The sequence below is a fragment of the Ovis canadensis genome, chromosome 6 (assembly GCF_042477335.2).
Source record: "Ovis canadensis isolate MfBH-ARS-UI-01 breed Bighorn chromosome 6, ARS-UI_OviCan_v2, whole genome shotgun sequence".
NCBI classification, from domain to species: Eukaryota; Metazoa; Chordata; class Mammalia; order Artiodactyla; family Bovidae; genus Ovis; species Ovis canadensis.
The window spans coordinates 60,501,113-60,518,065 of NC_091250.1; the positions used below are offsets into that span (position 1 = coordinate 60,501,113).

Sequence of the window (16,953 nt, forward strand, 5' to 3'; positions counted from 1 at the left end):
AGCACATTAGGCCTCCCTGCCCATCACCAACTCCTGGAGCTTGCTCAAACTCATGTCCATCGCGTCGGTGATGCCATCCAACCACCTTATCCTCTGTATTTCCTTTCTCCTCCCGTCGTCAATCTTTCTCAGCATCAGGGTCTTTTTCAATGAGTCAGTTCTTTGCATCAGGTGGCCAAAGTATTGGAGTTTCAGCTTCAGCATGAGTCGTTGCAATGAACATTCAGGACTGATTTCAGTTAGGATTGACTGGTTGGATCTCCTTGCAGTCCAAGGGACTCTTAAGAGTCTTCTCCAACACCACAGTTCAAAAGCACCAATTCTTTGGCACTCAGCTTTCTTTATACTCCAACTTTCACATCCATACATGACTTCTGGAAAAACCATAGCTTTGACTAGACAGACCTTTGTTGGTAAAGTAGTGTCTCTGCTTTTTAACATGCTGTCTAGGTTGGTCATAGCTTTTCTTCCAAGGAGCAAGCATCCTTTAATTTCATGGCTGCAGTCACCATCTGCAGTGATTTCGGAGCCCCCAAAAATAAAGTCTCTCACTGTTTCTATTGTTTCCCCATCTATTTGCCATGAAGTGATGGGACCAGATGCCATGATCTAAGTTTTCTGCATGTTGAGATAAGTTCACCCAAGGTAAAATAAAACTCCATTCTTTTCTGCCTCTCTAGTATCTGGAATTTCTCAAGGTTCCTGGGCAATGGAGGCAATCCTGAGCAAGATCTACCCCTATGATGCGCAGTTCCAAGACAACTCGTGGTACCGTGTTGAATGCTGCTTGTTAATGTCCTTCTTCTTTGGATGCTAGAAAATGCAGACGTAATTGGCACCTCATCTACATTAATGCATAGAGCTTTGGGAGCTTCACGACTATGCTCTCTGCCTCCTACCCTCAAACTAGTTGATATCTCTTTCTAATGTGTAGTTTTCCGTGATTCTTATGCTCTAATGTGCAGTTTCCCTGATTCTTATATTTTAGCATTTAGTTATGTCTTACTATTTTGATGTATCTCTGAAAGCTTCTCTGAGCTCTGTGGAACAAGGCCAAGTATGAACACACATATACTGAAAGTTCATTATCTTCTCTCAGCACTTGGTGGTTGGTATCCAATCTCACTGACATTGACTCTCATTCTATGACATCAAGGCTAATGGATGAGATCAGTAGGATTGTTCTGGGGGTCTTTAATGGGATGTCTTCACCTTGGAATGCTCTTTTTTGGCTCAGTGAGCAAGTGAAGTCGCTCAGTCATGTCCGACTCTTTGCAACCCCATGGACTGTAGACTACCAGGCTCTTCAGTCCATGGGATTTTCCAGGCAAGAGTACTGGAGTGGGTTGCCATTTCCTTCTCCTGGAGATCTTCCCAACTCAGGGATTGAACCTGGGTCTCCTGCATTGCAGGCAGATGCTTTACTGTCTGAACCACCAGGGAAGCCCTCTTATGGCTCAACAAAGATATCTTTAGGCAGTTGGAAGCATTCTTTATAAGCATTATTTGTGTGAACTTTTATGTAATGCACTTTTATTTCCTAGATTTAGTTTGTATATTAAATATAGGTCTTAAAAGCATTGTTGCAGTCCTTAAGGCATAACTAAATATTTTCAGCCATTGCTTATTGATTCTGCTTTGAAAATGCTAACATCCAGACCCTTTGGTATGAACAACAACTTCTTCAGGTCCCCTGGTCTCCGTAGGGTGGGCAGCACCGGTCTCTGGAGGGTTACAAGTGACCTTAGCCTCTGTCCTTGAGGAGATAGCAACAACAACGTTCTTAAAGCAAAACTGTCTTTGAAAAAGTCTACTCACCAACTCAGTGTTCATTCAGGCGGCCAAGAAATTGAAGTCTTCCTCCATGTAAGTCTGGGGAACACTTGCTTTCATCATTTTTCACATTTAGTTTTGGCTGTGCTGGGTCTTCGCCGCTGCACAGGCTTTCTCTAGTTGTGGCGAGAAGGGGACTACTCCCTAGTTGCGGTGCTTGGGTCTCTCATTGCGGTGGCTTCTCTTGTTGCAGAACATGGGCTCTAGGGTGAGGGCCTCAGTAGTTGTGGCATGTTGGTTCAGTAGTTGAGGCTCCTGGGCACCAGGGCACAGGCTCAATAGTTGCAGCACATGGGCTTTGTTGCCTTGTGACACGTGGGGTCTTCCCAGATCAAAGATTGGAACTCGTGTCTCCTGCATTGGCAGGTGGGTTCTTTACCACTGAGCCACCAGGGAAGCCCTCATGATGTTTGAGATGAATATTAAAAGCAAATGAAGTTGTGTGATAAATTTTTTTTGAAATATAGTTGATTTATAATGTTGTGTTTCAGGTGTACAGCAAAGTGAATCAACCATACATACATACATATCCACCTGTATGATGGTTTTTGATGGGACTTAAATCTGGTTTGGAGGGAATGATGCTGAAGCTGAAACTCCAATACTTTGGCCACCTCATGTGAAGAGTTGACTCCTCGGAAAAGACTTTGATGCTGGGAGGGATTGGAGGCAGGAGGAGAAGGGGATGACCGAGGATGAGATGGCTGGATGGCATCATGACTTGATGGACGTGAGTCTGAGTGAACTCCAGGAGTTGGTGATGGACAGGGAGGCCTGGCGTGCTGTGATTCATGGGGTTGCAAAGAGTCGGACACGACTGAGTGACTCAACTGAACTGAACTGAAACCTGGTGCAGTTGAATGAGATTAAAATTGTAAAATGAAGGGCGAGTTCTAATTTATAGCCACTGCTATAGACCGGGCTTTTGAGTATCTACTCCTGACATGCTCTGGCCTAGTGGGTACTGAGGTTGCCATGGGGTTCTGGATCCACCCAGATATACACATGCCACTGGACTCAGAAACTAGTGTCTTTCTCAGAGCAGAGCTAAAATTCTCTCGGATCCATAACAGGCTACATGAATACCCTTCCATTCTCTGGAACATGGACCTTTAATTTGATCTTTTGTTTAAGGAGAAATTAGAAGATTATATGAAGGAAATAGCAGGACGGTGGCCACAGCAAAAGCTGGAGTTGCTGTAGGCAACACCTTGGTGTCGTAGTTAGAGGAAGGAGGGCCAGCCAGGGAACAGGAAGGAGGCGCGTGGTGGTGGGGTGAGCACTGCTCCAGGCCAGTCTTAATTTTGTTTTTTGTTTATTTTCTCATCTATTCATTCTAAAACTATTGATTGAAACCTTACGATGACTCAGGCACATCTAGCGAGGTTGGTGAAGAACTGAATGGGAAAAAAGAACGGAGTGTGAAAGGTATTAGGATGAAGGACACGTGGGGTAAGACAGGAGCCCAAAGGAGAAGCAGGGAATATATCAGAGGAAATTACCTCTAAGAGGAATGGAGATGAAAAAACTGTTCCAGGTAGAGGAACAGTGTGCACGAAAGCCTGGAGCAAGGCTCTCTTGAGAATGAGGTGTTTGTGGAGAAGTCCAGTTGGCTGGGGCCCCAAGTGTGAGAGAAGGGGAGGGATGGAGGCAGGGGAACTGAGGAGTCAGGCAGGTGCAAGAGAAGCGGTCTGGGCTCTGTCATGGGGTCAGTGAGGCGCCATTTTGAAAGGTCTGCAGTAATATGATAACACAATCCGATTTTTGTTTTTACCAGGTCAGTAATCTGGGCAAGAGATTATTGCCACTGGGACTCGTGTGGCGACAGCAGCCAAAGCAGCAGATGCCCTCCAAAGGTGGTGAGGAGGCAGCACGTCCAGGCCGGGGTGGTCTTCCAGCCGGACCCTAGTACTGAGGCATCGGGAGTGAGGGGCGGGGTCCTGCTGCTGCGAGTCCCGTGGAGCTCGAGCACCTATTGCATTGTCCCTGATGAAGGACTTCTTTCCCAGGAGTGACTTGAAATGAGGACGAGATCTCCAGGGTGGATTCTTGCTCAGGAAAAATGCAAACCAGAATCTTAAATTGCTCGGCATCTGAACTCTAAGTTGGCCCACGCTGACCACCCTGATCTCTAAGCTGGTCCCACTCTGACCTTGATTTCTGTTGTAAGCCCCTTTTATTTGGAGCAGGGAGAATCTTCTTCTTAAGCAGGCCCAGCCATTGGTTTCAGATGCAACCCTCATTAGGTGCTTAATGAAGAAGTACCTCAGCTCTGAGGATGTGTGTGAATGAGCTTTGTAAACAGTCAAGGGCTCGACGATGTAGGACTGGAGGCTTCTCCCAGCTAGATAAGGCCTTCCTCTCACACGTGTGTAAGAAAGTGAGCTTCAGTATTTAGCCTATTAAAAATATATTACGGAGGACTTCCCTGGCAGTCCTGTGGTTAAAACTCTGTGCTTCCATTGCAAGGGTGCAGGTTTGATCCCTGTGTAAGGAAACTAAGAGCTCACATGCCAGGTGGCACAAACAAAAATTAAAAAAAAATGTATTCAGTTCAGTTCAGTTCAGTTCAGTGGCTCAGTCGTGTCTGACTCTTTGCAACCCCATGAATCGCAGCATGCCAGGCCTCCCTGTCCATCACCAACTCCTGGAGTTCACTCACACTCACGCCCATTGAGTCAGTGATGCCATCCAGCGATCTCATCCTCTGTCGTCCCCTTTTCCTCCTGCCCCCAATCCCTCCCAGCATCAGAGTCTTTTCCAATGAGTCAACTCTTCGCATGAAGGTGGCCAAAGTACTGGAGTTTCAGCTTTAGCATCATTCCTTCCAAAGAAATCCCAGGGCTGATCTCCGCCTATTCTATGTAAGGCACCATCAGAGGCACAACCTGTACATTATTTGTTTATCCTCAGTCTCTGGCACAGGCCTGAGAGAGAGAAGCTGGGTGTTGCTGTACTATGAAGTGAGTCATGGATCCCTCCAGGAGCATCTCCACACTGACGGCTCACCTCTATCTTACTGCAGAGGTTAAAGCCATGGGCTCCTGCGTCAGGCTTGAATGCAATTTCCCCATGGTTCACGTACGAGCTTGGCAAGTCACTTTACTTCTGTAAATCTCAGTGATGTCATCTATCAAATAGAGGAGCCCTGAGGTCAAAGGACCCAAAATTACCACTTTTGCAAGCCCCAAGTTGACAGTTTCAGATGATTTGACCACCTCTGATAGAAGGTGGTTGTAAGGATTATATGAGATTATGTATTAACATTTTTCATCTAGACCGTGTCACAAGGTAGGGAGTCCTCTTGGCCTACTCTTTTTATAATAATAAAAAATAACAACAATGATAATAAAATAAATGAAAATAAAATTATTATTTACACTTGGAGAGGACAGTTTGGGATGTGGATGCTGAGGGGCTGCTTCTCCAGCTTCTCTGAGTGCTCCTGGTCTCCTGCCACACCCCTCAATCTTCCCCTTGGAGGTGGAGTGATTCACCTGGCTCGTGAGTGATAGTCATTGGTCCATGTTTTTCAAAGGGGAGGAATGAACTCAACAAGAAAACTAGAGGTGTGAACTCAACAAGAAAACTAGAGGTATGTATGTGTGTGCCTCTAGTTTTCTCATTGGGTTAGTTCCACTCCACCAAAAAACATGGACCAATGGTATGCAGGGCTTCCCTAGTGGCTCAGCTGGTAAAGAATCTGCCTGCAATTTAGGAGAGCTGGGTTCGATCCCAGGGTTGGGAAGAACCCCTGGAGAAGAGAATGTCAACCCACTCTAGTATTCTTGTCTGCAGAATCCCATGGACAGAGTTTGGCGGGCTAAACTGTTAGTCCATGGGATCGCAAAGGGTCAGACACAACTGAGTGACTAACACACACACGTGTGTGTTTGCAGCTCTCTCTGCCCTCCTCGTCTTTCATCATCCTGCCCTAGACCAATGCCAGGCAGCCACCCTTCACCAGACGTCTGTTCTATAGACTCACCCTCCCCCTGCCCATACCCAGCTTTAAAATGGGGTGTGCAGGAGTAGGGTCAGTAGAAGGAAGAATCCCACATTTAAGTCCTACCCTGCAATCCAGATTTTAGTAGCAACAAAGCAGATGTTTTGATATCCATCTCCTCATTCCTGGCTCTCTCATTTGATTGAGAATTAGACAGAGTGGAGAGCAGTGTAGTTAATTAGTTCCCTCGGCCTCCACAGAAGGGACTGGACCAGTACCTCCAGGAAGATGTCGTGGCAAAAACCTGCTTGGATGTGCTGGAAGAAAGTCTAGCCTGGTAGGAAAAGGAGGTGGCTCAGTGTGGCCACAGTAAGTCATTTCATGTCTTTGGCTGGGGCTGGCTGGGCAGGCAAAATCAAGTACAGTTGACCCTCAGTATCCCTGGGGGATTTGCTTTCTGTGAATGCCAGAATCCCGATGCCCAAGTCCCTGATATAAGATGGCTTAGTCCAGACAGGCCTCTCCATCCTCAGATGCAATCACTCCAGTATGGAAGCCCATTTTTGCATCACTGCTATCCAGGGGAGGGAGTTCCAATTTGTGGGGTGGGGAAGGGCAAACATGTCCTTGGTCATCCTAGCCAGAGAAAATTTCCTCACTAGGGGAGTTTTTTCCTCAGGTCTCCGCCTTTGAGCATCCTCTCTCACTTTCTGTCCTTCCAGAAACTTTTTCTTCTCTACCCAAATTCCTGTTCCTTTCTCTCCCTGAGCAGTTCAGCCCCTGCTTTCTCACCCTCTGCCCACCCTGAGCCAAGTCGGTACTCAGCTCTTCCTCTTGCCCTGCTGTAGCCTCCCTCCTGTGGCTCTTCAGCAGGGCAGAGTCAGGGACTGGCAAAGCTGGATGAGAAAGAAGATCATATCCTTATTGTCACTAGCCTTTAATGCAGATTTAGCATTCCCTTTAATTATGAATGTAGGTAACCAACCACAAAATTTCAGCAGAACTTGTGAAAGTGTCATTAATAGAACTCATAGATATTTCCATATCACACGTATACAATTGTTGCAGATATCTCAAAATATCATTAAGATTCACCAGAACTTTGAAACTACAGTACTAGACCTGCTGCTAGATATTACTAAATTGTTATTTAACTGTTTTGGTAACTGTGTTTCCATATAACTGATTTCCTTTGAGAGCCTATGTTTTCATTTTATGCACTTTAGAGACATTACCCTGAGGAGTCCAAAGATTTCACCCCATTGCCGAAGGGATCCATGGCACAGTATAGATTTAGAATTTGTGCTTTGGTAGAAAAAAAGCACTGTGGAAGTTATGCAATTAGTTGTTCTTTAACACGATCAGTTCCCAGCTGGTGCTTCCACCTGTAGTCAGAGCCAGAGACCAGGAGGGTAGGGACGTGACAGTGGACCCTTGGTCTGTCCTGAGAAGGTGCTGCTGCTGCTAAGTCGCTTCAGTCGTGTCCAACTCTGTGATGGCAGCCCACCAGGCTCCACCATCCATGGGGTTTTCCAGGCAAGAGTACTGGAGTGGGGTGCCATTGCCTTCTCTGTGAGTAGGTGCAGCAGATGGAAATTCCCAAGCTGGCCCATCCCATGCCTTCCAAACGTGAGGCGGACTATCCTTCTGATTGGAGGGGCTGTCTGTTCTTTCTCCTCTTGAGTAACGGAGGGAATGTGATGATTGATGCAGCTTCCCAGGCCAGCTTCTGAGAAGTGAGAGGTTTCCTCCAGGATGGGTCCCAGCTGACAGTCACATCAGATGCCAATACTGGAGAAAGGAGGCTGATTGCAGGCCTGGCCACCACTGCAGCCAACACAGACCCAAGAACTACCTCAACCAGCCCAGCCTCCCCAAATCTGGAGAAGTAACAATGATTGTTGTTGCTTTAAGACACTAAGTATGGGAGGACTGGTTTCATAGCAACAGGAACCAGAATAAAAGGTATCTGGGCTTCCCACGTGGCTGCTGCTGCTGCTGCTGCTAAGTCACTTCAGTCGTGTCCGACTCTGTGCGACCCCATAGACGGCAGCCCACCAGGCTCCCCCATCCCTGGGATTCTCCAGGCAAGAACACTGGAGTGGGTTGCCATTTCCTTCCCCAATGCATGAAAGTGAAAAGTGAAAGTGAAGTTGCTCAGTCATGTTCAACTCTTAGCGACCCCATGGACTGCAGCCCACCAGGCTCCTCCGTCCATGGGATTTTCCAGGCAAGAGTACTGGAGTGGGTTGCCATTGCCTTCTCCGACCCACGTGGGCACTAGTGGTAAAAAATCCACCTGCCGATGCAGGAGACTCAAGAGACATGGGTTTCATCCCTGGGTTGGAAAGATGATGTGGGATGTGAGATCTTAGTTCCTCAACCAGGGAGCTTAGTTCCTGGACCGCAGACCAGAGCCTCCTGCATTGAAAGATTGTAATCTTAACCACTGGACCACCAAGGAAGTCCCAGTTTACCTTATTTTTTTATTCCATGAGGGTAATGAATACTTCCATATATACCCTGGATGCTATAGCTGTATTTTTCCAAGAGGGAAAAACTTCCATTTTTAAAAGCACAGTTTTATTTTAAAGAGGGATCTGCTCAGTTCCATGATGCAGTAAAATCTGAAAAATTAGAATCTGAAGACGCACTCAGGTTACTAAACAGGTTCTGAGTTAGTGAATATCCGTGCCATTTGTCAGGAAGGTAGATGTGTCATTTTCAATACTGACAAGTAACACAAACTAACAGGAGATGCAGTGCTGCCAGGAGAAAATTCTGCCAAATCAACTCAATGAGTTATAATCATCATTTATAATCAGTCCATTAATTAACTGGGCACAAAGGAGGTTGTAAAGAGTTCAGAAGTGTTTTCCCATGTAGGTTAAATATACCCCTCCTGCTTCATTTGCTTATGTGGATACTTCCATCAACAATCTTGAATTTTATTCAAAGAAAAAAAGTAAGTTTCAATCTTGACTTCATTTTCATTTTTCAAAAACTAGATTTTAAAAGAGTCCAAATGAAGAAGCTTCTGGTATAAAATAGGAAAAAAAAAAAAACAACCCAACCTAAAACCAAAGAAGTAATGTGAAGAAATCAAAGAACCATGAATAGTCACTGAACATCACAAAGGGACGTGGATTAAAGAGGAAAAAAGGACATGTTTTCTGTTTTCAGGCGCTTACATTTTAATCAGCGGCTGACAATGTAATTAAAAAAAGAAACTATATTGGCCAAATGTCAGGATTTGGCTAGGATTTTTATTTCTCCTTTTAGTAGTAGCAACAAAAGAATAGAGACATTTCCAAATTCTGGGCCCTCCAGCGAAATGCTTTAGAAAGCAGCTTTCTAATCATTCTAAAAATTACTCTTAAGAAGAAAAAACTAGAACAAACTAATTGCTCAAGAGATGCAGGCTGATCATAAAAAAAAGCATGTAAGACTACACAGAAGCAAAATAAGAGAAAAATTACCTATAATCCTATTCTATTCAGAGATAAAGTGTTACTTTGTTTACATTCTTTTAAAATTTTTATTGCATATGTTTACTTATATATATTTTTCCCCCAAATAATATTTTATTTAAAATTTTTTGTTTGTTTTTTGTTTTCTTTCTTTTTGCTGTAGCGCAGCATGCAGGATCTTTGTTCCCCAACTAAGGATCTGCATTGCAAGGGCAGAGTCTTAACTACTGGATCTCCAGGTAAGTGCCCCAGATAGTATTTTACACATTGTTTGAAACCTGTCTACCCTTCTCTCTCTCACTCTCTCTCTTGTTTGTTTTTTTTTTTTAAATTTTTTTTTGAGGTCTGATCTTGTTTATTTGATACATCTCATTTTTGACTGGATTTAGACTTAGAAGTAGGAGCTCTTAGAGAGGACAGCCTTCGTCTCTTGGCGATTTACTCCTGGCATTTTTCTTTCGCCTTTTTATTCGCTTGGCCAAAAGTTTAGCGTGTTCTGAAGCCTCTTCCTTAATTTTCTTCGGATGCTGTTTCTTCAGCGCAATATGCCCAGAACACCTGCAGTAACAGGACAATGAATCTTGGACTCTCTGGTCCTGGGTTTCTTACCTTCTTTGTTTAGGGGCTTTCTTACAACATCTGGGTAGATGCCATCTTCTTTAGAGAGACTGAAAGTTTTGCGGATTCTGGAAGCTCTTTTGGACCCCAGGCAATGAGGCTTAGTAGTATCAGTGAGTCCAGGAATATCCTTATCCCCTTTTTTTAAGATGACCAAATTGTCAACACTCAGATTGGCATCCACAGTGCAACCCTGAACAGATTACATCATTCTTTCTCCGGTCCTCCTTGGTCTGTAATAGGAATGCCCCTTACTCAGCAACAGGTGGACTTGGCCATGGGTCAAGACACCTTGCTTCCTGGGGAAGTCCTGTTTGTTGTTACTGCCACTAATTTAGACACACATAACCCTTCCATTCTTCACCCAGGGGATCAGCAGTAGCTTCTGTGGCCATATGCTTCTTATAGAAGATATGAAGTTTTTGTTCATTGTCCACCTCAATGAGCTTCCAGCAGCCAGTGGCTGGGGAAGAGATGTTCAGCTTTATTCTGAGGCAGTGGACTGTCTCCAAGGTACCACGAAAGAGTCCCTTCCTCGTAATAATTAATCAGCAACATGTTTCTATCGCAATAAATGAAAAATCACATCTATGAGCCTTCTTATACACAGGTATCCCATAATTTTGCTGACCAACCCCAACTATTGGATAATTTTTTTCCACCCAAAGCAATGTTATAATCAATGGTCTCGTTGTTGCCTCTTTGTCTACATCTTTTATTTCCATAGGAAATGATACTGATGGATGAAAGAGCATAGTGTGTGCATTTACGAGAAACATGCCTCAGTTTGAATGAAATTCAAAGTATCTAAGTAGTATATCTGGTGAAGTCCAACAGAGGTCTGATTAGCTGCGTGATCTCAGACAAGTTAACTGCTGAGGGTCACACAGTGGGGAGAACGGCTGCCCTGTGGCTGTGAGGACGGTTCAGTGAAATAACACGTATAGGTGTTGCCAGCACAGTGACCGGCACACAGCAGGTGTTTCATAAATGTCAGGTCATTGCCTCCCTTGTCCCCACCTAGGATGAAGCTCAGTCTCACAGAGAGAGAGAGAGAGAGAAGAGAAGAGGGATGAAGAAGAAGGTGAAAGGGGAGGAGGAGACGGAGGAAAAGAGGAAGGAGAGAGGGAAGAGCAGAGATGGGCGGGAAGGAGGGATTAAGAGAACGGAGAAGGGGCCTAGCAAATGCAGAACGTGTGTCTGCATGCCTCTTTTTGGAAGAAAAGGCTCATGGTAGCTTTCATGCTTTTTTCTTTGTTTATTTTTCACGGCTAGAGTTTCCCCCACCCAACACAGAAGCTTTACAGTGCATTACTTCAGCATTTCCATCTGCCCTTTGGGTATTGTCAAAGGTGAAACCCCACACAACAGGGCAGAGTAAAGCCTGTTTACTTGCAAGATTCATGTCTGGTCTTGAAAGGTATTTTTTTCCCTTGCCCCACAAGCACTGATGAAAAGGAAGATGGATGATACACAAGGGTGTGGGTGACGCATGTACACTGGGTTCTGCACGGGCAGGTTGGGTCGGGGAGGGCTTCCTCCTGACCCACATGCACACCTGGATTCAGGTGATAGGCGACAGCCAGACAAGCTCTTTGCCTGCCCCCATCTCCCCTGCCACCTTTTCTGGAGACTCTTTCCCAGGCAGGGATCTCCTAGGAGTCCTTTACACATCAGGATGCATTTCAGTCAACTGCTGCCTTTCCCAGGGGCATCTGCATTTCAGGATGCGGCGCTCTCTGTGGGATGCAAGGGTTGTCGGTGTTAAAATGTTTACTAATCATTCAGGTGGCCCTGCTTCCTTTCCTGCTTTCCCTCCAGCAGCCATTATTGAGCGCATGGCATTCCAGACTGTGTCCTACACTGAAGCGCTATGGACAAGACAGACAAGCTCTCTGTCGTCTTTGAGCTTACTTTTGGATGAAAAGATAGACAAAACCCAAGTACACAAATGCGTGCCCAGCGATGGAGTCGCTGAGAGAATTTACTCTGGGTAGGATGGTCAGGAAAGACCCCTCTCCCCAAGAGGCAGTGACATTTAGCCCCCTTTCAATCTTTGCGATTTCGTCAATGTCCAGAAATGAGCATGTCAATCACTACATCACAGAGGCAGTGGATGCTTTGGTCTGTTTTAATAATAATAACAACCTACATGTATTGAAAGCCTACTACGTGGTAGGCAGGCTAACAACATTTTGTTGTATCTAGTCTTTATGGCAAACCTTTGGCATAGGAATTACTGTTTTCCAGAAAGGCAGAGAGATTTTCCCAAAGTCATACTAGAAATAACGGCAGAACAAAAATCTGAACCCAGCTCTACTTTGCTCTATAATCTGTATCTTTTCTATAACACTATATCCCCTCCCTTCCTGAGAAGGGGCCTCTGACAGCAGGTTGCCCTCAAACCCTTATTCCACAGATGATGAATAGCTTAATATAGAATTTACCCACCTAGACCTGTTTCCATGCAAATGACAAAGGATTTTTTTCTTTTGCCCCATTTCAAAGATTCTGTGAACCTCGACTTTCTCCCTGATTCTCTATAATCCTTTCCTTTGGAAGAAATAATCCAGTTGAGCCAACCGATGCTCACTTGTGTTCTCAGAGATGCAACAACGATGGGGGTGGAACCACGTCTCTGCCTGCTCCCTGCCTCCCTCCCTTCTTTTCTTCTTTCCACGTCCCATGCTGATTTGAATTAAATTGACATAATTGTCTCAAGTTTTCACGTCTCTCCTTGTCCTGGAGCACACCATCATTACAGATCCAAACAATAGCCCCATACTCTGGTCCTCCTGAGATGGCAACTATGGAAATTCTTATGCCACTGCTAGGATGCAGGAACATTGAGTGGGAAGCATGGCTTTTCAGGGAAGGTCCTAATATTTCACCATTAGACGTCTCATCAGTTTTCTCTTATAATACAGGTGCCCTTTTAGGAGAAATGCCTGGAGTATTTCCAGTTAATAACAACATGGATGAATGAATATCAATAGCATTTATATTTATATGGCATTTCCCAAAGTACCTTAGCTTATATTAAGCCCTATGGTTTCCTCCAAAACCATGAGTTGGGCCATAAGCCATTGTTTCCACTACAGACAAAGGAGTATGTGATGTCTGTCTGTATTGATAGGTAAATTGCAACTGGTCCCAGGTCACCCAGCTGGTAATTGACCCAAGGCTTTGGAAGTTGAGGCCAAGTGCTCCTTCCAAACAGTTTAACACTGCAGATCAATTTATCTGGGTCTTATTGTGGCATCTGACTGGAGAAAGGGTTCAGAGGAAGGAGGATGTAGGGTAAAGGGAGGGATTTAGCAGGTGAGGACAGATTAACTGTGAACGACTGACTCACTCATTCACATGTAAATTTCACAGTCTTTTACTGAGCAGTATCACCTATTGTATGATACTACAAGAAAGCCTAAATACAGGAGGAGAATCCTTATATTTGGCAGAGACCTACTAGCATTCTCTTCTCCCTGGCTCCACGGCTGGATTACATTTCCCAATCTGCCTTGTACTCCGTGCCTGTAGTCTAGCTAATGGAATGTGACTAGAAAACCTCTCGCTTCCTGCTCTTTCCCTTTAATGCAGATAAGCATGGAGAGCTCGAAAGCTCTGAATTATTTTATTCCTGCCAGTTTGGAACACCCTTAGACATATATTTCTATTACATTGCACCGCTGGAAGTTTAGAGTTTACCTTTTACAGAGATTAGTGCTATCAGCACTTCTTAATCAGGTTGTAGGAAAGAATTGAGACCTAATGCCCTAAGGCAGCCATTGTAGGGAATGAATTAATCTCCCTTGTGCATCTAAAATAGTACAAGTTCTATATCTTCCTTAGGAGAATTGAGAGAATAGTTGCTCACACAATGTTCCATGGAGTTTAGTCCTCTTGTGGAACCTCTGTTGAGACAGGCTGCATACACTTGAGCAATCCTTGTCCTCAAGGGGTTTATTATAATCTAGTTGTAGAAACTGATCAGATGTACAAGGAAAAATGAAGAGGGAAATTCATGTGGCTTCACTTCCTCCTTACAATAAGCCTGTGAAGAAGACTTTATCTTTGTTATTTACAGATAAAGAGGTTGTAAATTATGCAAATAAAGGCTCAGGGTTTCTCAACTAGGAGGTGTTGGAGCCAAGGTTGAACCTGTGTCTGAAACAGCTTTCCTAATCACACCTCCAAAACTCTCAGAGATTTTTCCTTATGCCAGGAAGGACTTTAGATTCAAGCTATTGCAAAAGAAGTTTAATCCCCTGTCTATGCAATCCTCTGGCCCACAGGAACCAGAGGGCATTTCCCTCCTGGAGAAGGGTACTTTTCTCACTCGCACCTTTGGTCTTGGTCATGCCTGAGATACTCTCTCTCCATAGATTTTCCCTGTCTTGGGCCTGTTACGGGGAAGAGATAATAACATCATTGAAAACTATTTTTAGAAGTGAATGGGCTTCCCAGGTGGCACAGTGGTAAAGAATCTGCCTGCCAATGCAGGAAATACAAGGGACGGAGGTTCAGTCCCTGGGCTGGGAAGATCTCCTGGAGGAGGAAATGGCAAACCACTCCAGTATTCTTGCCTGGAAAATTCTGTGGACAGAGGGACCTGGCAGGCTACAGTCCACAGGGTCACAAAGAGTTGGGCATGACTGAGCATGCAGCTCCCATACACAAGTATAGAAGTGACCAGGTGTAAAAATAGCAGTCATCCTAGATTCTGACTTTAGGAAAAGGGGACTAATTTATGAAAAGTTTGGGAGATATGATTAGGAAAGCAAAGGGTTGTTAGTTTACAGAGAGAATTAGGTTAACTAACAACCATCTTCCAAAAGCTTAATTAAGTCTCTCAGCCCTCAAGTGAGACAAGGAAATAATTGATTTCTGCATTGCTGATGGGAAAGTGGTTGGGGGAAGTAATTCACCCATGGCCAACAAGGGAAACAGTATCTGTCCTGGGATTAAAATGTATGATTTTCTGGTTCTTGATCCTTTGTTTCACTTTTGAGTCTGGAATGTTCAAGGCCCAGAAGAATTTGTGTGTGTGTGAGAACCCCAGAGCAGGACCATCAAAAGATCCTTTGCAAGTGAGAAACCAAATAATTAAGGATTCACTCCTTAGTAATTTTCTGCCCTTCAAAGAAGTAACACAAACAGTGTGCTGCTTCTGAGCATCAAGGCCATGTGGGTCCATGTGGGTTCATTTAATAAGTGCTGGCACTTCCCATTATAAGTTCTGTCCATCACCCAGTGACTTGTGATGCCAGAAAATATTTGGAGATCTTAAAAATTTAAAGCAACATCCAGAACACGCTAGACTGAAAGAGATCAAAGTGGGGGAAAAAGAAGAAGAAGTAACAAAGGAGGAGGAAAAAGCCTTCTAACTACTGAATTCACCAATCATTGAATGCTGTGCAAGGAGGTTTTCAAATGTTTTGCACAAGAACTGCATGTGATAGGCGTTTAATTACTTTATATCAGTGTGAAAACTGAGACTGAGATGGAAACCATCTTGTCCAAGTTACGTGTGAAATAGATAGCCAATGGGAATTAGCTGTATGGCTCAGGGAACTCAAACAGGGGCTCTGTGACAATCTAGAAGGGTGGGATGGGAGGGAGGTTCAGGAGGGAGGAGGGGACATGGGTACACCTATGGCTGATTCTTGTTGATGTTTGACAGAAGACTATAGAATTCTGTTAAGCAATTATCCTTCAATTAAAAAATAAATAATTTTTTTTAAAAAGAAGGAACAGGACCAGTATTGGAATCCAAGTTGGCAAGTCAGCCTGTTACCTTAATGTGTTAAAAACAAAAAACAAACCCTCCATACCCTCAGAAAACAAAACAACCGAGTCCTGTCCATCTCTCGTGTGTCTTTCTTTACCACGCACATGGATTCCTGCACCTCTAACACTCTGGTCACCAAACGTGTGCGGGTATTTCCTGCACCAAGCAATTCTCTGACATCGGCTGGGTATTCTCTAATTTAATTCAGTTCCGACACTGCCTACCTGGAGAGAGGGTCAGATCCCACAGGTTCAGGGTTTAGCTCCTTGAGACCGATACCCACTTTAGATGCCAACCTCAAGTAGTAGGTCTCCATGTCACCCACAACTTCTGTCCTGTTGGGCTATAAATCAGAGGTTCTCATGACTTCTTCCCCCTTGTGCTGTGCTGTGCTTAGTCACTCAATCATTTCTGACTCTTTTTGACCCTGTGGACTGCAGCCCGCCAGGCTCCTCTGTTCATGGGCATTCTCTAGCCAAGAATACTAGAGTGGATTGCCATGCCCTCCTCTAGAGGATCTTCCCAACCCAGGGATCGAACCCAGGTCTCCTGCACTGCAGGTGGATTCTTTACTGTCTGAGCCACCAGGGAAGCCTGGGAGGCCCGTGAAGTCTCGTGACTTCTTCCTCCTTAGACCTGATTAATTTGCTAGAGTGGCTCACAGAGCTCAGGGAGACATTTATTTAGGCTTACCAGTTTATTCCAAAAGGATATGATAAAGGAAACAGATGAACAACCAGATGGAAGAGATGTATGGGGCAAGGTGTGCAGGGAGGTGGATGGAGCTTCCATGACCTCTCGGGTGTACCACTCTCCTCGCACCTCCACCTGTTCAACAACCTGGATGCTCTCAGAACCCCATACGACTGAAATTTTATGGAAGACTCATCACATACATATGATTAATCATAAGCTCCATTTTCAGCCCTTCTCCTTTATCAAGAGAATGGAAGATGTGGCTGAAAATTCCAAGCTTCTAATGGTGGCTTGCTGTTGCTTGTGACCAGCCCTCATAAGGAGTGGACCCAAAAGTCACCTCTTTTGAACAGAAGATGCCCTTATCACCCAGCAGATTACAAGGGTTTCAAGAGTGCTGTTTCAGGATCTGCAGTCAGAGACAAACATTAGAACAAAGGATGTTCCTAGTGCTTTTATCACTTAGGAAATTACAAGAGTTTCAGGAGCTCTGTGCCAGCAGCCAGGGGCAGAGACCAACACATACTTTCTACTCTCTCACACTTAACTGCACTAGACTGCCTTCCACCTGCAGATCTGACTAAGAGGCTAGGAGGAGGGCT

At 44.7% G+C, this 16,953-nt stretch overlaps 1 pseudogene; it reads right to left on the bottom strand.

The window, feature by feature from the left end:
• Positions 1-9,618: 9,618 nt before the first annotated feature.
• Positions 9,619-15,971, bottom strand: LOC138442961 (small ribosomal subunit protein eS6-like; annotated as a pseudogene).
• Positions 15,972-16,953: the final 982 nt, after the last annotated feature.